At 39.4% G+C, this 21,704-nt stretch overlaps 1 protein-coding gene across 2 annotated transcripts in view; it reads right to left on the minus strand.

Moving 5' to 3' along the window:
• The window catches only part of ptpn5 (protein tyrosine phosphatase non-receptor type 5), a 185,338-nt gene extending 165,301 nt beyond the window's left edge, over window positions 1-20,037 (minus strand). For both annotated transcript variants that reach the window (XM_073049259.1, XM_073049258.1), the window contains exon 1: window positions 19,868-20,037. The gene's annotated coding sequence lies outside the window, so the exon portion shown is untranslated. The remainder of the gene's footprint in view (window positions 1-19,867) is intronic.
• Window positions 20,038-21,704: the final 1,667 nt, after the last annotated feature.

Below are 21,704 nucleotides of genomic sequence, written 5' to 3' on the forward strand. Positions count from 1 at the left end.
GTGCAAAGGCTCTTTCACTTTAAAAACTCTTCCACACAGTGTTCACTGTCTTCATCGGATATGACAAACAATAAACATGCAGCCACGAGGAAATCTGCAGATGCTGGAAATTCAAGCAACACACACAAAATGCTGGTGGAATGCAGCAGGCCAGGCAGCATCTATAGGGAGAAGCACTGTCGACGTTTCGGGCCGAGACCCTTTATCAGTCCTGACGAAGGGTCTCGGCCCGAAACATTGACAGTGCTTCTTCCTATAGATGCTGCCTGGCCTGCTGCATTCCATCAGCATTTTGTGAAACATGCTGCCATGTTCTTTTGATTGACTGTAAAAGAACAAAATTAGTGCAGACATCTAGTGCAGATAATGGCTGCCTTCATACGATGCTTTTGATGATTGTATCCTCCAGATCTTCATTTTATTGTAACAATCAAGATGATTGTCAATATCTTCAAATTCTGCATCGTTCCTAACTTGTAAAATTATTTCTTTTTCACTCACGGTTGTTTCTGGATCTCCAAAACCTGAATGCTTGAAACCACAGTGAGCAAAACAATTCTGAATTGTCTTACTGCTGATTTCTCACCAATTATCAGTGACAAAAGTCACTGCTTTTTGAACACAAGCACACACAACTGGCGCTATTTAAAAACTGTGTGCTCTAAGCACAGCGTAGTGTCTAACAGTCACACAAATTCATGTGACTGACACTAGTTAGAAACTGTTCGGCAACTGTTTCCTGTCCTAATTAAGCAACATAGTGTCCCAAATAAACAAATGGAATTCCAGTTACTTTCTTAATTAGTTCTTGTTCTTTAAGAGTTGCCTGAATAATAGATAGACCATTTTACTGGAGTACACTGTATATGGTAACATATTCATACTTTGATAATAAATTTACTTCAAACTTAGCATGCAGTAAACATTTACAAACATTTTGCCAGAACCTGAGGGACTGAGTTATAGGGCAAGGCTAGACTGGCTGGGACTTTTTTCTTTAGAACATGAAAAATTGAGAGGTGATCTTATAAATATGTCTGCACTCAGTCTTTTTTTCAGAGTTGAGGAATTAAGAACTTGAGGTCATAGGTTTAAAGTGAGGGGGAAAGATTTAATAGGAACTTGAGGGATACTTTTTTTACACTGAGTGTAGCATTTACGTGGAATCAGCTGGCAGGAAGTGAAATAGGCAAGTACAATGACAACTTTTAAAAGATGGTTGACTGGTAGATGGATTGGCAAGGTTTATAAGGTTATGGGCCAAATGCTAGCAAATGGGATTAGTCTGGATGAAACATCTTCATTGGCATGGACCATTTGGGTTGAAGAGCCATTTTCTGTGCTGTGTAACTCCATGACTCTGTAAGCTTGTCTCTCTACGTATACTGTTTCCTTGTACATGTGCATCTTTGAGGCTGCATAAGGAATTGCTGGAGTAGAAATTATACTGGAATTGATCATTTGCAGAGAAGTCCAACTAACTAATTGTGAGCAATGGAACTTTTCATCAGAGGACCAACAGCCAAAACAGTTACCTCTGCACCATTTTGATGCCCTACTGGCTATACTAGAATCTCTGTATTACACAGAGAGAAATAATATAATAAATACCATCTATAATAAATGGCGCACCAGGTACACCTAGAAATAGAATGCAGAGAAACAATAGAACATTTCATAGGGATTAGATAGTCTGTAATTATGTGATGCCATATTTGATTGACTTTATAAAATTGTGCTGAAAGTGGAAAATAATTGTCAAAAGATGGAATAATTGATAAAAAAAATGGAAAACCATTGTTTAATGAGAAACTGGGTTTACCTAGGCTCCAGTTGGAAGTATTTTTTCTCGGGATCAGAGCATATAAATCAACACAGATTGGACTGCCAACACAGATGCCTTGTGTAGGAAGGCACAGAGTCGACTGTACTTCATTAGAAGGTTGGCGTCATTCAATGTTTGTAGTGAGATGCTGAAGATGTTCTATAGGTCAGTTGTGGAGAGCACCCTCTTCTTTGTGGTGGCGTGTTGGGGAGGCAGCATTAAGAAGAGGGACGCCTCACTTCTTAATAAGCTGATAAGGAAGGCGGGCTCTGTCGTGGGCACAGAACTGGAGAGTATGACATCGGTAGCAGAGTGAAGGGCGCTGAGTAGGCTACGGTCAATCATGGAAAACCCTGAATATCCTCTGCATAGCACCATCCAGAGACAGAGAAGCAGCTTCAGCAGCAGGTTGCTATCGATGCAATGCTCCTCAGACAGGATGAAGAGATCATTACTCCCCAATGCCATTTGGCTTTACAATTCAACCGCCAGGGGTAAGATATGTTAAAGTGCCGGGGTTAGGACTGAGCTTAAGTTACCATTCAATGTATTTTAGTAAACTATTTAAGAACTTTTTAAAAGCTATTTATTAATGCTTTTTGAGAGGGTGATTTTAGATGCATATCATATTTATACTGAGTTAAGTATTGTTTGTAATTAGTTTTGCTACAATAAGTGTATGGGACATTGGAAAAAATGTTGAATTTCCCCATGGGGGATGAATAAAGTATCTATCTATCTATCTATCTATCTATCTAAATCTAATGTCAAGGTCAAGGTCGTGAATTCAGACGAAGCATCCGAAGTGACTCATCTTTAAGATTAGCTGTGGGTTTTATTTATGAGCAATGTTAGTTGATTGGTTGTTAGTGCTAAAATGGTTGGAGAATGGATATAATTAGATGATGTGACATTGAATGTTTTTGTGAGCATCAGCCTTGTTTTGATGTAAGATTGTTATATTTTTCATTGTACCAGAGGTATTCATTTCTGAAGCATTGCCTCTCTCGGTAACCTGCTTCTTTGAAGTTTCTCTGGGGATATGGTTTGATGGTATGATGTCTTTGAGGTCTGATTAGGAGCTCCAAAAGCTGTACAACCTTTTATGGAGAAATGAGAGTATTAATCATGACCAGATCTGAAGTAGTTGTTGATTGTAGATCTATTGTTTGCAAAGAAAGAGTACCCAGTTTTGATTATTATTGAGCAGCTGATATTCAATTTAAATATGAGGTACTTCTTGTGAAACTGGACGTATCTTTAGACAACAGCACCCGGTGCAAAAGATCAGAGACCAAAAGAGACAAATCATTGATTCTCAAGTACAGCAATGAGCTGAGAAAATGAAAGCGTGACAGCCTTCACTTGCATTGGGAAAGAAGGGTATGAAGATGTATGATATGACGGACAGAGAAGGAGGAGCAGGTAACAGGAAGAAGCAATGCTTCCAGGGCTAAAGTACTGGTGTCATGAGAAGTTCAACTATTTTACGGAAGTGGTCACGAATGCACCTCACAAAAACACTTCTGCTATCACAACACCTAATTGCATCCATTCCCCAATAATCTAAATACTAACATTTAACCAACTAACACTATTCTTTCTCCACAAGAATTACTCTAACACATCTCAGGGCTCTTCAACTTCACAAGGTATCATTTGTACTTATAAACGTATCCTTCAGTTCATGTTCATCATTCTTTATATTGTAGTTCGTGGGGATTTTCATCTTGCTCAGGAGACCTGTTTATTGGATAAGGTTAAAAAAACCAGTTGTGCTAAATAAGATAAGGCTGTAGAAATCTAGTGTGTAGTGGGTATCTAGAGAGCACTCAAAATTTCCAGAGAACAGGGACTATAGTCTTGCCTAACCTCTGGATAGTGACTGAGGTGCTGAGTGAGAGGCAGCCTGCAAAAGTGCATCCAATCTGGAATGACGAAGTGAAGGGGGAGCGGTGGGAAACAGGTCACCACCAGGGGGAGTGCTGTGTACTCAGCTTCAGGCAAGTACCCGCCATCCTCAGACAGGTTCGCTTTTACTTACGTCATTTTTATCCATAAGTTGAAAAATACTCAAAATGGTAACCGTATCTCTGCAGCGGTTCCTTAAGGTTGTTATAACCGTGAGTGGTAGCTCCCACTACCTATTAAATGCTCTCAATGGTGTGTGACTCAAATAGTCTCTGCCCTTCATGTGTGACTTAGCTACTAAGCCTGGCGGAATCATTTCTGCTGATAGGAGAAGGGGCAAAGGCAGGCTACTGGCACCTTAAAACCACTCACTTTGGGCAGATGGGGCTTGTCCGCTGTGGTTGGCAGCTCACCTAGGAGAAGGAAAATTCTGATGTCAAACCTCTGCTGCCTTGTGGCTATATCCATTCATGGCTTCTGAAGTGAAGCCCAAGGGAAAAGTCCAGAGCTGGAGTCTCTCGGGCAGTCTTACACTGACTGGCAACTCCTGCCATGCTGCTGGTGCCAAAATGTATCGGTCTCTGCCGTTCCTTTGGGTTCATCAGATGCTTGGAGATGGGGAGCTTGCAATGTGGGCAACAGCTTGCTCTCCATATTGTATTGCCCTGGCTTGTGTATCTAGACAGCTAGGTTGCAACATCCATGTTAGTCCCAGACAGACGGAGGCTTCATCTCATCTCTCTGCAGTAATGTAGTTAATTGTTTCAAAGGTGGATAAGACTGAAAAGATAGAACAATTACTAAGAGTAGAGAGAGGAAACTCTGTTGTTCAATGAAGCAAATACGTACATCGGACTTTTTGAATTTAATATTCTGGCTGCTTGTTCATATGTACAGGTATACATAAATTGGAAGTTCTTGATCCAAGGACGACTTGTAAGAAATTTGAGAGAAAGGTAATTACCTGAAAGGCTACTCTCCACAAATATTTTCAGATTTTTTAATTTGTACTTTGCTTTTATGTAAATTATAGAAGCTTTCTTGGTATTTGTATTGTGAAAATTAGTTATACATATAAGTAAAGGGTCATATGAAAACCTATGACCTAGCCAGTTAAATTTATGCACTAGTTAGCTTTGCAAACCTTACATATACTTCCTTTTCTTTTTGATTAATCTTATAACATATCTCATCATCTAAGATTCTTCCTCAAATGTACCCCTGTTGGGTATTGTGAAAAAGTTGATTGCAGAACTCAAGCAGGGAAAAGCTGGAGAGGTGGAAGTAATGATGAAATAACATTTTCAAAGATATTTATTTCTTTAATTACAAAGTAAAAGTAACTATTTTCATGCGATTAACAATCCAACTACTTTTCACATAACAGGAAAATCCATTTTTTAAAGACACTAATATAACATCAATCTCAGGTTACAGCTGTTGGGACTTTTAAATGTCATGATTCATTAATTCAGTTGTGAAATGTGCAGTTTTTGAGAAAAAAATGTTTATTGGCAACTGAGAGTGACCAGATTTAGTAACAAGGCTTTCATCCACTTGGAAACTCTACTGGATGCGAAGTAATAAAAACGTCATTTTAATAATGGGAATTTGACAAAATAGCTAAAAGACACAAAATATATGATAGCATACCAGTAATAAAACCAGGGTTATCCTCTTGAAGGACTTGGCAGGAATAAGTTGTGAGATTTTGAGAAGGTTAGACTAATAAGTTATGACTATGACAGCAAAAGAAATAACACAGGATACAGAAGGGAAATTCCATATTTAACTCCATTGTAGCCATTCAAGGAATTTTTCATGTGAATGAACCTAATATATTTGTATTGCTTTTCAGTTTTATTTATCATTTACAAAGTCCCCGGAGAGCTACTATTGTGACTGCAACCAAGTCTCTGGAGAAACTGGAGCAGTTATAGATGTGATGGTCTTGATTCATCACAACAAACATTCTCCTGGAAACACTCCCAGTAGAGTCGCCCATACTCGGTACATTGCATTCTTATATCCTCAAGATCAAAAATAACAGTAGGTGATACAATGCAATTTGAATGGTTACAAAGACATTGCTTACTTCAATACTTTGGGTTGATAAGGCTTCCTTAAAATTACAATATATATCTACACCTCCGAATGTTCAAATACTTTGGATGGGAAAAATTAATTGCCAGCTTCCTTGAACTTACATAATGTTCACAATTTTACAGTGGTATAAATTCCTTAAAACCATAGTTGATTCAGGGCAATTAACACAACCCTGCTGTCTTAACATTTGGCTGATGCATATACAAATATGACTCATAATCACCATTTTGCAAACCATATCCCTTGGTCTGTGCTACGCAGACAGTACTGTTTATTTGCAAAGTTGTGCTTTTAACTTCAATTTACTGATTGCAATTTACAATTTACATTAAGAACTGAAGACTTTTCTTGTTTGAATTAATATGTTTACATATATTCTATATAGATTCACTCCCTAAAGCTACTATCTTTGAAAGGAGTGTAGGTCAGAAACGGGGATGGGAGATTACAGAATTTTAGTTCCACAGTTTGGATGAAAAAAACCCAGCTGCAAACTAAAAAAAAATCAAAACAATACAAATATTCATGGCTTTAGATCTATTATATCACGGTTAAAATAATTTATGAATAAACTGCACATGATATTTAATAATCATCAAATTGTTAACCCTATATTTTAATAAGCACATTCTGAAAGGAGTAAATGATGCAAAATATTGAATATATAAATGGTTATAAATTGACTTCACAAATTATAATGCCAAGGGAGATAGCATCATCAATAATGACAATTTCATTGCCTCCTTCAAATGGAAATTCATTCAAACCATTCAGACCAATATGAAATGAAATATAAAGAAAGAGAATGATAAATATTAGCCTTTGAAAGCCTTCAAGGAGACCATGCCATAAAGTCTTAAGACTGCGTATAAAGAATCAGAATCTGGTTTAATATCAGTGGCATATGCCATGAAATTTGTTGTTTTGCAGCAGCAGTACATCACAAAACATAATAATTAAAACTATAAATAACAATAAGACATACTGTTAAAAAAAAGCTGTTCCTGAACTTTTGAGTGTGTGTCTTCAGGTTCCTGTACCTCCTGCCTATGAGTAGCAGACACGTCGTGGGTGATGGGGGTCGTTAATGACGGACGCCGTCTTCTTGAGGCATTGCCTTTTGAATGTGTCTTGGATGCAGGGGAAGCCAGTGCCCATGAACGAACTGGCTAAGTTTACAATCTTCTGTGGCTTTTTCCGATCCTGTGCAGTGGCCCGTCCATAACAGACATCGATGCAATCAGTTAGAATGCTCGCAATGGTACATCTGTAGAAATTTGTGAGTGTCTTTGATGAAATACCAAATCTCCTCAAACTCCTAATGAAATATAGCTGCTGTTGTGCCTTCTTTGTAATTGCTTCATTATGTTGGGCCCAGGATAGATCCTCAGAGAGGTTGACACCTAGGAACTCAAAACTGCTCACTCTTTCCACTTCTGGAGTTGGTCAGCTCCATCTTGGGTACTAGTCTCTGTAGACATCTTCAAAAGCGGTGCCTCAGAAAGATGATGTCTATTATTAAAAATCCCCATCACCCAGGATATGCCCTCTTCACATAGTTACCATCAGGAAGGAGGAGCAGAAGCCTAAAGACTCACACTCAATGATTCAGAAACAGCTTCTTCCCCTCTGCCATCAGATTTCTGAATGGACATTGAACCCATGTCACTACATCACTTTTTTGATATATATATATAAATATTATTTCTGTTTTGCACTATTTTAATCTAATTATTTGATATACCTAGATATACTTACTGTAATTGATCTACTTATTTATTTATTTTTCTCCATATTATCATGTATTGCATTGAACTGCTGCTGCTAAGTTAACAAATTTCATGTCACATGCCGGTGAGAATAAACCTGATTCTGATCCCTCAATGAGGACCAGTGTGTGTTCCCTTGACTTCTCGTCCTGAAGTTCACAATTAATTTCTTGGCCTTACTGATGTCGTGTGCAAGGTTGTTGCTGCAATATCACTCAACCAGCTGATCTATCTCACTCCTGTGCACTGAGTGAAGTAAGCTGAAAATAACTTCTTTTCCCCCAAGCTTTGGGCTAACATAATCCTCCTCTCTCAGAATCCTGGAGGAACTTATCAAGTGAGGCAACGTCTATGGAGAAGAATGAACAGTCTTCATTTTGAGCCAAGACCCTTCATCAGGACTAGAGAGGAAGGGTGCAGAAGCCAGCACTCTTTCCCTTCCCCCACTTCTTATTCTGCCTTCTTCCCAATTCTTCCTATTCCTGATGACAGATCACAGCTCATATTGTTCATTGTATATTCACCTTCATAGTTGATACCTGACTTGGAGTTTCTCCATTATTTTGGATGTGTTGCTCAAGATTTCCAACAGAATCTCCTGTGTTTACAATCCTCCTCTTGGTTGTCGCCATCATACTTTAACAATAATTCACAAAAATACATTTGGAAGTAGATTTTTTTAACCAAATGATAAGCATCCAAAACATTCAGACAGGCTACACAACTTATTTACCCTTGAATCTGAGGAGGTATTTTGTCCCACTTAATGCAAACTATATTCATGTAAATCATTATCCTTAGAGAACTGCCCAATGACAATGGTATTCTGCAATGCGCAGTTAGAATTTTATTATGATAATTCACAAGACAGTACCCCAGAACACCGTATCTCTTTCTGTCTGGTAGCCGATCCGTAAATTCAAAATCAGAGATGGCAGGAAAGGGTTGAATCCAGAGTTGAAAAATGACCTGCTTGTTTTTAACTGTCCTGTTCTGGTGCCTGTGTCTGGTTCTGCTGTCCTACAAGATGTACATATTGCCTGCAGTTCGCATCCTACACACTTATCAAAGCACTCAGTGCGCTGGCAGTGAATTTCAGCAGAGCTTTACATCAGAATTGCAGCTCTTCACAGCTTCGTTTGCACAACATAACCTTTAAAATATAGCACAGACTTCTGAACAAAAATTGTCATTCAAATTCACTGTGCTAGTCACATTGTGAGCTTAACCAGGCTATGCTGTATGGCGCCTTGATCAATTAAACGTAGGGATTTGTTTGAATAAATGCAAGAAATATTTTGCCAAATTGAGAAATAAAATGAAAAGTAGACATCATTATCAGCTGAAATGTAATTGCTCTGTGCTATTTTGAGGCACGGCAAAGTAATATCAAATGGACATCTGAATTGTGACCACTCTTGTCTGCTGGAGAAGCAAATTTCCTATATAGGCAATTTACTGACAATAAACATCAATTAAATCCTTTAATTAACCATTTCCTTCCCAGTTGCTACCATCCTTACCCCCTCCAACCACCATCCTCAATTCCCAAAGTTACTTGGCAAATGGAAGCGAGGTTGAATTTTCCATTGCAATGTAGGTCACAGGTCTGAAATGCAGTTTGTGTTTATCTGAGTTTGGATGATATGAGAGGCATTAGAATTAACCACAGTACTTCTGAGTTAGGAGATACAAGATCATACAGTAGGGTTAGACTCTTCACATCATACAATGATCAGAGAAACAATAAGCTTCACCTAGAAATTGCTTGTACAGTATTTCTTCCACAATAGAACTGTTATTAATTGAGCTATCATTGTGAAAGAGACTGAATTTCATTTGCAGGATAGCATTTTTGTGTTTCCCCAGTGCAACACTACACTGATAATGACATTGTTCACTTCATTGTAACACTCCCAATTTGTGCGTTACAAGTTCTTACAGCTGTCACTACTTATTCAGTATTTGTGTTCTTAGCAGGCAGCTTTTAAAGAGACATACAACAATAGGAGCAACACTCTTAGCATCCGGAGCGTGTTGCTGGTTAATGAAAAGATGCCGTAATAATGGAGAGAGATTGGAGTAAGGAGAGTGCTTTCAGGGTGCCTAACATAGCCAATTGATGCATACTTTTTTAATAAGGGGAAAACAAGGATTTTCCATGTCTACTGCCGAAAAGCCCTGGAAGAAAGTTACCAGACAAAGGACATGTTGACAATTATGATAATTAAATTCTGCCTTTGAGGTCAACTGGGCAAAAACATCTCCAGAGATCTCCTTTGGGCTCAAAGCATACTGTTGCCAGCATTAAAAATCAGAGCCTCTGATATGGACATCAAACTGACAGTGTGAGGAAGAACCCAAAGCAAGATAAAAATGACTCAGTCAATGTGGCTTCCTGTTGATCTGCTGATGGTATGAGGAGAGTCCTGTGCCCCATAGTCATTTTGTTCAGCTGCACTTGCGGCATTGAAAGCATCTCAAACAGGACTCAAATGGAGGCAGCAAAATCCCTCCAAGAAGCAAAGCACCACATCTGAACCATCATGAATGGACAAAATACACAATATAGTTACCAAATAAATAATGAGCCAGAATTCACTCTGCCCCAAGAGGAAGTATACAGAAAACATGTAAAGGTACTTAAACCACAGAAGCACACACCAAGTGCTGGAGGAAATCAGCAAGTTAGGCAGCATCTGTGAAGGGAATAAACAGTCAAAGTTTCAGGGTCAGACCCTTCGTCAGAACTGATCTGGAATTCTAGCCAGTCATAACTGGAGTCTAGTACAGACCAGTTACAAACAAGAGAAAATCTGTAGATGCTGGGAATCCAAGCAACACACACAAAATGCTGGAGGAACTCGGCAGGCCAAGCAGCACCTGCTGAAAAGAGTAAACAGTCGACGTTTCAAATTATGATTTTTATAGTGCTTGGCATTCTGGGATGCCTCACTCATCTTACGTTGAAAAATTCGACAGCAGTTATACTGCAAAAAATACATTTCCGTATGTATACAGTGTGGAAGTTTTGCCCTGATCCCATTCCCTTCCTGTAAAAATGACATTCAGCTCCTACAGAAATTTTACAGCTGTTGTACTCCTCTTGAGTGTATCCTTCACCTTATAGTTTAGGTCTCTACAATGCGGCATAATGCATGTCTGTTTTGGACAGTTTGTTGTATGGATAATTACATTTCAGGCAAAACAGAGAACAGTTTTTACCAAGTTGATCGTCTTCCAGCGACAATTAGAGGGCAAAGGAGCAGATCAGAATTCAGCATGCAGTGGAATTTATCGCCTGGGTACTGAATGCCTTTGCATTGTTTGATGTAGTTGTACACAAAGCTGGCCATCAGCATGAGGAAGTGTCGGGTATGATTCTCAATGCTTTCTTTGGGGATATACATGTCACAGGATCTCAAACAGTGTGGCACAACAAAGGCCCTTTGACCCATAATCTATTCTCAAACACCTGATAACGTCAAAGTTAATTGCCATATGCACATATATGTGTACAATATGCACAGGTGCAATGAAAAACTACTGCACAAAAGCATTATGGGCATATAGCCTCATATAAGACAAACATAAGTTAAACACAAATTAAACATAGTTTTTACTGGAAACACAAGTAGAATAAAAAAAATAAATAGAAGGTGCCAAGTTGACCAATTCAGCACAGAAGCGAAGTAAAGGCCAGACCTGCCCCATGACCTGTAATACAAAAGGCATCTCCCACTGATAATGTCCTTACTCCCAGGTTCTTCCCCATTACTGAGAATGAATGTTCCCTTCCCCCTCTTCTGATATCTGGTTTCTGCTTCACCTTGGCAGATTAAGATACTTGCCCTCACAGCTCTGTATGTTTTACATCCTCCTGAAGGAAAGCTGCTGTGACAGTGAAAAGAATTAAAAGTTTGGTTAGTCATGTTGTCAAAAATATATAGCCTGATGTTTGCTGTTATTGGCTTTGGTCCCAGGAGTAATTTCGAATTGGTCACAAATGCTTACAATCTGTGGACCAACTATACATCTAAGCTGAAGACTGTGAAATCATTCAAGTCAAGTCAAGTCAAAAAAATCAAGTTTATTGTCATTGAACTATATTCACCAAATGAGACCACATTTCTCCAAACCAGGGTGTAAAGCACAGAAGAACGCATAGCACACATATAACACACTATAACTTAGGAAAGTAAGAATTAAATCTACAAATGAATTACGTATAGATAAACAAAATAAAGTGCATAAATTAAATATTGTAGGGTACAGTACAAATTATCTGGTGACACTTCGAATGAGATGTGACAAGGAGTTTAGAAGTCTAATGGCCTGAAGGAAGAAATAGTTTCCCATTCTGACCCTTCTTTCTTTATGCATCGGAGTCTCCTGCCTCATGGTAAAACGTTAAAGCGGATGCTGGATGGATGGGTGGGATCCTTGGTAATATTAAGGGTCCTGTGTACACAGTGCACTTGACAAATCTCCCCGATAATGGTAGGGAGACAGCTATAATTTTTTCAGCCACTCTCACAGTCTTTTGTAGGGACTTCCAGTCTGATGCTCTGCCAATCCCATACCAGATGGAGAAGCAGTTTGTCAGGATGTTCTCAATGGTGCTCCTGTAAAATTCAGTTCAGATAGGGAGAGGTCTCGCTTGCCTTAATCTTCTCTGGCTTTCTTATATCCAGGGAGATGATATTGAGGGACCAAGTGAGGTCTTCTGTAATGTGAACTCCCAGGAACTTGGTGTACTGAACTCTTTTTATGGAGGAGCCATGTATATGTAGAGGTTCAACTGCACCTTCCTAAAGTCAACAATAATTTTGTTGGTCTTCTCCATGTTCAGATTTAGCTTGTTTTTGTCATACCAGTTCAGCAGCCATTCACTTCCTCTCATCGTTGTTGAAGAGGCCAACCACTGTTGTGTCATCCGCAAATGTGATGATACGGTTTGAGCTGAATCACAGTCATGCGTCAGCAGTGTGAACAGCAGCGGGCTAAACACACAGGCCTGTAGAGTGCCGGTGCTCAGCGTAACAGGACAAGAGACATTGACGCCTACACAGACTGACTGTGGCCTTTTTGTTCAAAAGTCCAGGGTCCAGTTACAGAGTGAGGTGTTGAGACCCAATGAGAACAGTTTCCCCACAGTTTCTGGGATATGATGGTATTAAATGACAAACTGAAATTTATAAACTGTAACCTGGCATATGAGATCCCATTTTCCAGGTGGGTCAGGACAAAATGGAAGGCTGAGCCTATGCATCATCAGTGGATTGATTCGAGCAATAAGTGAACTGGAAAGGATCCAAAGCAAAAGGTGGACTCGGCCTGTACATTTCTAATGTACTGTAAGAGATCATTAGCTTTCTTTTGTATATTTGAGCATATTGATGATTGATATTGAAAAGAACAGGAATATTTCCAACTTTAATTGCCACCTAATAATTAGAATTCATTTCCAAATGTTGATTTGCTCCTCAAATCCCATTTAGGAAAGTTTGTCCAGTTTGTCAGAAGTTTTGCCCTAGACAAATGCTACTAAGCAAATGACCACCTTTATCATTCCCAACCTGAGTGATCATGTCCTCAGGTAGGCTGCAGCTATTTAAGTTCTTGCTGGGTTTGGCTCAGCCCTGATCTGGTGCACCACCATTTCAAGAGCAGGCTTTATCTGATTGGTAGGCTTTGGATGAAACATAGAACTCAATATCAACTGATGAGATTGGCAACATTTTCCATTCTTTTGTCTTTCCTCTTTCTGTTTGCAGATGAGGGTAAAGAATTTCTTCATGTATAGATCCATACATTTTCAGCAGGACTAGGTTCATTCATCCCCTCACAGTCTACCACAACTCAGCTGGAAGCTATTGCTTCTGAGAGTTTTACCAAAAGGCATTGCTTTCTGCCATCTAAAATATTTGAGACAGAAGACAGGAAATTTTGAAAGACCATGCTATTACGTATATCCTAGCCAAAAAAAGTGATTTACAGATCCTATGTTCATCAAGGTGTAATGATATTGCTGAACTATCTTTTCTTCAGGCTGATGTTGAAGAAGCTCTATCCCTGTACTTTCAGGGGACATTCCCCTCTGTCGCAGTTTCCCTCCTGAACATGTTTAAAAGTAACCCCTTGATTATTGACCATAAGTACATCAGGGAATCAACTTTGTTCACCAACCTTTATAATCCCTTTTAAGATTCTCTATGATTTCTGGAAGCATCATTTATTCCATTTGGCTCCCATATTCCCGTGACTAATCTTTTTGGTTTTCTAAAGGTGCCATCTCTCCAGCAGGAGACAGTGGCCAATGAAGAATACCAAAATCACATTAGTTGAAATGATCAGATTAATACCATAAAGAATTTCACTGGTTTCACCAGGGCTCTGAAAATGTTGCCTGTTTTGTTGTCTGTTTTGCCTGATTATATGGCTACACGGACAAGGCAGTAAAAATTATTGTCCAGAATGACCACCTCGACATTCTTTTCTGCTGCAAGGAGAATAAAATCCAATCCTACTCTCAACTCTTCCCTTACTTCACCGAGAGTAGATTTGGTTTCTAGCAGTAGATTACCCCAGCTGGAGAAATGGTGCCTTCCAACCACAGCATTGGCCAGATTTCCAGGGGCTATTTCCAGGAGCTGTTGAGATCTAACTTTTGCCTGAAAGCACAGCTGCCTTGACCCAGTGAGATACAGCATAACCCAACACATCCTGTATTGGTACTAACATTTTGATCAAAGCATGCACATTTCAAATGGTGTCAGGTCACAGTGAGTATTGAGATCCATCTTAAATGATTAACAAAATCTTGAAACCATTGACAGGGGACACTACACTTAACAAAGGCCCATGAAGCAAGCAGAAAAGATGAGCCAAATAAAACTCTGCAGCGTAAACTACATTGAGGCAGCTTTGAAAGTAAAATGAACCTGATTTAAACAGTGTGTCAAAGTTGAAAGGTAAAAGTAAATTTATCAATGAGGTCCCTGAGATTCATTTTCTTGCGGGCATTCTCAGTAAGTACAAGAAGCACAACCAAATCAATGAAAGACCACACGCAACAGGACAGACGAACAACCAATGTGCAAATCCAAAAAGAAAGCAAAAGATAAATAATAATAATAAATAGATAAGCAATAACTATCGAGAACATGAGATACGAGTCTTTGAAAGTGAGTCCATAGGTTGTGGGAAGAATTCAGCAATGGACGAGTGAAGTTGAATGAAGCTTTTTTCCCTCTGATTCAAGAACCTGATGATTAAGGGGTAGTAACTGTTCCTGAACCTGATGGCGGGGGTCCTGAGGCTCCTGTACCTTCTTCCTGATGGTGGCTGTGAAAAGAGAGCAAGGCTTGGGTGTTAGGGATCCTTGATTATGGATGCTACTTCCCTGTGACCACGCTCCATGTAGACCTGCTCAATGGTGGGGAGTGCTTTACCTGTGATGGACTAAACCATACCTATTCCTTTTTGTAGCATTTTCCATTCAAGGGATTGGTGTTTCCATACTAGGCTTTGATGTAGCCAGTCAATATGCTCTCCACCACACATTTATAGAAGTTTGTCAGAGTTTTAGGTGATGTGCTGAATCTTCACAAACTTCTAAGAAAGTAGAGATGCTGCTGTGCTTTCTTCATAACAGCACTTACGTTCTGGACCCAGGGCAGCTCCTCTAAAATGGTAACACTGAGGAATTTAAAATTGCTGACTCTCTCCATCTCTGATCCCCCGAAAAACCTTCAGTTTCCTCCTCCTGAAGTCAATAATCACCTCCTTGGTCTTGCTGACGCTGAGTGAGAGGTTGATTTTGAAAATCAGCCAGATTTTCAATCTCCCTCCCATATGCTGATTCGACACCACCTCTGATTTGGCCAATGGCAGTAGTATCGTCAGCGCACTTAAATACGGCATTGGAGCTGTACTTAACCTCACAATCATAAATACAAAATGAGAAGAGCGGGGGGGCGGGGGGGGGGCTGTACACAGCCTTGTGGTGCACCTGTGCTGATGAAGATTGTGGAGGAGATGTTGTTGTCAATCCAAACAAATATGGCATTGAAGCAGTACTTCATAAATATCTCACTGCTGAATTAAGGAAAACTGACAGCCTGAATACCTTTAAAACCAGCCATTACAATTCAAATTGCATATGTCTGTTTTAAATGGGATAGAACACACAGGGGTGCCATTTTAATCAAACCTAGCATCTAATTTGCATACATTTTACTGGTAAAGCATTGAAATGCATGCTATCTTTCCTATCAAGAAAGCCATAAAAATCTGGCACAGAAAATGCAGCAAAAGATTGAAGACTTAATTATCCAACGAGTTACATGTGAAGCTGAATAAAACATCCATTTCATATTGATTTTGGTAACTTTTAGCAACGGATGTTACATAGTAACTATGAATAGTAACAGTTAAAATGAAAATATAACTTCTAAATGTATCTTACAATAACATTACAAAGCAATAATACTGACGGTATTCAAAGCTTATGATTTAGTTTAGTGTCTTTTTCAGACCAATCCAGTAGTGGCTTAAGATAGTCACATTTTTTTGCGCTAATGAGTTAAGGGGTCCACTCTCAATTTTCCAATGTTAAGTGGATGCAATTCTCAGCAAAACATCGGGATGGTTTGAAACCTGCAACAGAATCAGTTCAAGCAGCCTTTATGATGTATTACAGTAATTTTTGCATTTGTTCTCTCTCTGGTCTGCAGTTGTAATTAAAGTGGGAAGTTCCTTCTGCTCTGTAGCAGGAATAAATCTCTCTGATTAGAAAGGTGACTTCCCCATTCTCCTGCTGCTTTCAAACCGTCCCAGTGTTCAAGTCTACATGTTTTATTATGGCCTGAATGTACTTGACCTATCTTAGGAGTTATCAGTTATCTACTTACAAAGCCATAGTACACTGAAAACTTCCCAGTGAGATAATGCACAGTTTTCTTTTGCTATCACAACAAATTTAGTAACCTATACATTTGGATTCTTCCAAGCCCCTACATTGGACATGCACTAAATTTGCCAGTCAAAAAGGTATAAGTACATTGCTTGCTTGAGGAGAACAATCATTGTATTTCCAAACCCACAAGATGCAACAACTGAGAAGGCACAGCAGGCTGGAAAGACAATCAGCTTTCATGCAGTACAGAGGTCACACAGGATTCTCCAACAGAGACTAAATACACAGTTTAACAAGAAAAATTCAATTTCTTCAATGTTAGCATGTAAATATCCCTCAACGTGCCATTCATGTATTTATTTATTTGACCACTTGGGATCACAGATCCAGAAGGATCATTCTTGGATTTCATTTCATCAGAATTTCATTCACTCGTTCTGGCTCACCACATCATTCCACCTCCTCAATCTTTCAGTTAAAACTGCATCAGCAGCAATTCCTCTTAAATTCACTGGAAATTATCATTGATAGTTTGCTAATTTTTACCAAGCTACAACCCTTGCAATGTCTTTAGTTTCATGTGATAATTTTCATTTTTGTGTGATCACCAGAATGGTGTCATCCATAAAATGGTGCTCATGCACAAAAACTCATTTCTCAAGATCTTTACAGAATTGTCTAGTGTCATAATTTTTATTCCTATTGTCATCTTAATTCATGTGATGATAAAAATGTAATACAGTAGGTTCCAGTTAATTGGACCATCAGTTAATTAGGGCAGCTGCTTACTTCGGATGACTCTTATAAGAACAGAAGCTAATCAAGAAAATAGCCAGGATTCCCTTGTTTATTTGGGACAATATGCCACTTAATTGGGACAGGACATGGTTGATGAACAGTTTCTATCTTGCATCAGATATGTGCACTTGCATGGTTGTTAGACACTACATCGTGCTTCCAGTGAGCAGTTTTTAAATAACATCAGTTGTATCTAAAAACACAAAATGCTGGCAGAACTCAGCAGGCCAGACAGCATCTATGGGAGGAGATAGTGACGACAGTTGTATCTGTTTATATTCAAAAAGCAGAGATTTTTACCGCAGATAGTTGACAGGAAATAAGCAGTAAGACAATTCAAAACCAATTTTCTCATTGCAGTTTCAAGCATTCAGGCTTGAAGATGCCAGAAATGATCAGGGGTGAAAATGAAATAATTCCACTACTTCAACAGGTTAGGTACTATGAAGAATTTGAAGGTATCAACAATCACCTTGAATGTTGCAATGAAAATGAAGATTAGGAGGATGCAATCATTGACAGCACTGTAAGAAGGGAATGCATTATCTCAACTCTGTGTATGCACTGATTTTATTCATTTACAGTCAAAAGAGTGCAACATGGGTGAATTCCTCCATTGATAAGTATTAGGGACTAATAAACATGTAATGCCCTAGTTAAAATTTTTACTGCTATGCTGAAGGCATTTCATTTTAGCAGTTCTGTAAGAGCAGCCCGTCCTGCTTTTAGCTTGTTTAGGTTCGAGCTCTGATAAAGGGCTTTTTTGTTCAGCTTAGGAATGTGGTGTCAGCCAATCGGGATGGTGGAATTGGGAGAATGTTCTGGAGTATGTAGGGCAGAGAGGCTTTCTGAGGGACTCTGGTGAGGATTGAGGTCTCTTTTGGCGGGAGCTGGGAGAAGACAGGAGGGAAGATGGGTGAGGATGCCATCCCTATTGAACAAGGTGCTTTGTACAGATGAATGGCTTCAAGGAGGAAAGACCGTGGGAGAGCCCAATTGTTTGAGGTGGATTTTAAGTGACTTTTAGAAGGTGTTGTGTGCTTTCATGCAGACCGAGGGTCCAGCGCATGAGTCACAGATATCTTCAAGATGAGCTCCAACTTACATGCACATTTGACTGTTTAATTATAATGGGCCCTTTAAGTTTGTTTGTTTTTTTACTTTAATAACTCTTTGGTTAAGTTAACATTCATAAATGTACTTTCTTTATAATTGTATGCAGTGTACAATCTGTTATTTCGTGGTGCTGGGCAATTGCAAAGGACAAAGGGGCAGTAAATCACATAGTGTTCACAAAAACCAAGATTTGGGTGGGCAAGGCATCCCTATCTCACAGGTTTGGCGGGATCAAAGTCGTATACACCCTAGATGTATGGAGCCTGAGCGGGTGGCGGGTTCTCGCCGCGGAGTCCAGTGTTAGAGAGGGGCTAACAAGTCGCGTTTGCAGAGTCGCCCTGTCAAAAAGGGTTTCACACAGTTTTGTAGTACTGTAGTAGTATTGGTAGTGTTCTAATCTGTTATGTAGTTTATTTAAATATGTAATTTGTCACTCAGTTAGATTTTTCTGTGCCTTTTTAACTATTTCAACGAAACTTTGGTTAATTGGGACAGCTTGCTAATTGGGCCAATATATACTGGTCTCAGTGTAACCCAATTAACCAAAATCCACTGCAATCTAAGCTCACCTTCTGCGTTGTCAGTATACTCATACACTCTTATACTTTATACTTTATATAGAATTTCGCTTCCATTAAATTGTGAGGACATTTTGCATCAGCACATGAATCCACCATAGGCTAATAATGTGACCATAATGTGCTTAGTTTGGATAAGCAATTCCCAAAACTTAGGTCAAAATCCCAGATTATCATTGTACTCATCAGCTTGCAGAAGAACTACAAATAGTTTCTGTTTGTCAGATTCAAACGCAGCAATGAGGTAGTGCGGATGAGACCAGACTCCTCATCAAAGATCTTTTGATGAAGAGGATCAATTGAAAAACTCAGTAATAAATCCACATCACCATGTCAGAAACTACAGGCAAAAGTAGAAAGAATGAGCTTGTTGTTTTTTTAAACAAACAATTTCCAGACAGCCAACTCAAAGAAATAGACAGACCATGGCTTATTCAGGAATTGTCCTTAACCTAATGTGTCTGACATCCACCAAGTAATGAAACAAAATAAATCCATCTATCAACCAAACACTATCAATGCTGACAAAATCTCCAAAATGTTCTAACCCAGGATATTAGCAATTGAATCAGATGTGCAGTAACATCTTTTATATACCATAACCAAATTCCCTAGATGAAAGACCGATATGTCCAATTATACAAAGGCTGACAAATTCACACGCTGCTAATGTTATACTTATGGAACAATAATATTTGGACTGATTAAAAGCTTCACACAGATTATTGCATTAAGGGTTAAACTGTATGACTGTTTTTGAATGGTGCCTTATGGTGGCACCTGTAAAGGTCCCTTTAACAAGAGCAACATATTAAAGAAAGAGATCAAAGAAATGAATATTTACCATTTGCAGAAGTTGGCTGGGCGACCTGCTTTACCTCATGTTGAGCAGGGTTAATCACCGGCTACACACGTGAACTCTGTCACTCCATTTATACTGGACCACTCTCCTCCGAGCACACGTGGCTGACTGCGCCAGGTATTTGTGGCAGATGACTATTGGGGTGGTGGAGTTGTGGGGGGTTAGGGGGTTGGGGCTTGCTGGGGGATGCGTCAGAAGTGAGCGGTGCACTGCTCTCGGTGTCTATCTCCGAAACCAGAGGAGACAAAGCGTGTTCATTCTGCCCAGTGAGCTGGGATACTAATCAAGGTTGAAGGAGAAAATGCTGCGGATATCACGATTCATCGACAAGTGTTTCAGAGCAGCTGCCGTCTTCACGCCCACATCTCTGATTAAATAGTGTAGGCTATTTTTTCATTCTTGTTCTCTTTTTGCCCCTATATTTCAAGCTCTCGCCTTTTCTTTTCAGCTCAGTGCTTTCATAAGCAGGATACATTCAAAGACCACCCACACTCTCTCACACACACACACACACACATATGTACATGTATACAGCTCATGCTCTCTTAAATTCAGCAGCAACATGAATGGAAAGAGCAAAAGAGAAAAGAAGCAGCAAATAATGCCAGGAGGAGTGTACAGAATATAAACAAACGGCTTCTAGGTGCACCAGAGCAAATTTAGACTGCACCAAAATAGCCCCAGTAAATCCAAACTGCATCTCTGTCGCATACAAAATCTCATTACTGCTGCAGGAGAATTATACACAGCCTGAATATTAAAAAAAAATATATAATGGACTCATTCCTCAAAGGAACCACTGAGCAGATGTACTGGAGTGCCTCCTTAACCACTTCTTATGTTTGAATCTTATTTGAAACTTCTTATGTTTGTTTCTTATTTTGTGCTGGACTAGCACCACTGTCCTAGGGGGAGCGTTTGCTACTGCTGTTCAGGAGGCTTTAAACTAATGTGGCAGGGGGATGGAAACAAGTGCAGAGAGACAGAGGGGTGTAAAATGAGGGTAGAAGCAAAAAGTAGTAAGGTGAAAAGTAAAAGTGGCAGGCAGGCAAATCCAGGGCAAAAAGCAAAAAGAGCCACTTTTCAACATAATTGTATAAGGGATAAGAGTGTTGTAAAAACAAGCCTGAAGGCTTTGTGTGTCAATGCGAGAAGCATTCGTAACAAGGTGGATGAATTCAATGTGCAGATAGTTATTAATGAATATGATATATTTGGGATCACAGAGACATGGCTTCAGGGTGACCAAGGATGGGAGCTCAACATCCAGGGATATTCAATATTCAGGAGGGATAGACAGGAAAGAAAAGGAGGTGGGGTGGCATTGCTGGTTAGAGAGGAGATTAATGCAATAGAAAGGAAGGACATTAGCCTGGAGGATGTGGAATCGATATGGGTAGAACTGCATAACACTAAGAGGCAGAAAAGGCTGGTGGGAGTTGTGTTCAGACCATCTAACAGTAGTAGTGAGGTTGGGGATGGCATTAAACAGAAAATTAGAAATGCGTGCAAAAAAGGAACAGTAGTTATAATGGGTGACTTCAATCTACATATAGATTGGGTGAACCAAATTGGTAAGGATGCTGAGGAAGAGGATTTCTTGGAATGTATGCGGGATGGTTTTCTAAACCAACATGTCGAGGAACCAACTAGAGAGCAGGCCATTCTAGATTGGGTATTGAGCAATGAGGAAGGGTTAGTTAGCAATCTTGTCCGTGCGAGGCCCCTTGGGTAAGAGTGACCATAATATGGTGAAATTCTTCATTAAGATGGAGAGTGACATAGTTAATTCAGAAACAAAGGTTCTGAACTTAAAGAA

The sequence above is a fragment of the Hemitrygon akajei genome, chromosome 6 (genome assembly GCF_048418815.1).
Source record: "Hemitrygon akajei chromosome 6, sHemAka1.3, whole genome shotgun sequence".
Taxonomy (NCBI): domain Eukaryota; kingdom Metazoa; phylum Chordata; class Chondrichthyes; order Myliobatiformes; family Dasyatidae; genus Hemitrygon; species Hemitrygon akajei.